Here is a 403-nt window from a genome sequence, read left to right as displayed (position 1 = left end):
CTTTTTTTTTTTTTTTACTGCCACCGCTCCAAGCTTGCTACCGTGATGGACTGCAACCTCAGTACAAACTAGTAGTCCCATCACTGGAGCCATTTTTCTTTTTATCCGATTAACCGATTAATCGAACGTAATAATCGGCCAACTAATCGATTTTGAAACTAATCGTTAGCTGCAGCCCTGCAATGTTTTATGGTGAGCTGTGGATTTGTCCGACGGACAGGCAGGGAGTGAATCCGGGGAGAACGCGGACCAAAGTGTGAAAGTCGCTCATGTTATTTACTAAAAACCCGGGGAGGTTGGCGAGGGATTGGCGAGCGTCCTGCGTCCTGATTTTTACCGGCGGCCTTTTCCATAAGACGCCGCGACTGGCGGAGCACATCACAGCGCCTCTGATGTCCGCACT

At 49.1% G+C, this 403-nt stretch overlaps 1 protein-coding gene across 1 annotated transcript in view; it reads right to left on the bottom strand.

Annotated features, from left to right (window-relative positions):
- The window catches only part of LOC108800400 (transcription factor Sox-6-like), a 128,839-nt gene that overhangs the window by 10,432 nt on the left and 118,004 nt on the right, over positions 1 to 403 (bottom strand). The window lies entirely within an intron of this gene.

This window comes from Nanorana parkeri, unplaced genomic scaffold (genome assembly GCF_000935625.1).
Source record: "Nanorana parkeri isolate BGI_ZX_2015 unplaced genomic scaffold, ASM93562v1 scaffold2013, whole genome shotgun sequence".
NCBI classification, from domain to species: Eukaryota; Metazoa; Chordata; class Amphibia; order Anura; family Dicroglossidae; genus Nanorana; species Nanorana parkeri.
The sequence above is the reverse complement of the archived record's forward strand: the minus strand, read 5'-3'. Positions and strand labels throughout refer to the sequence as shown.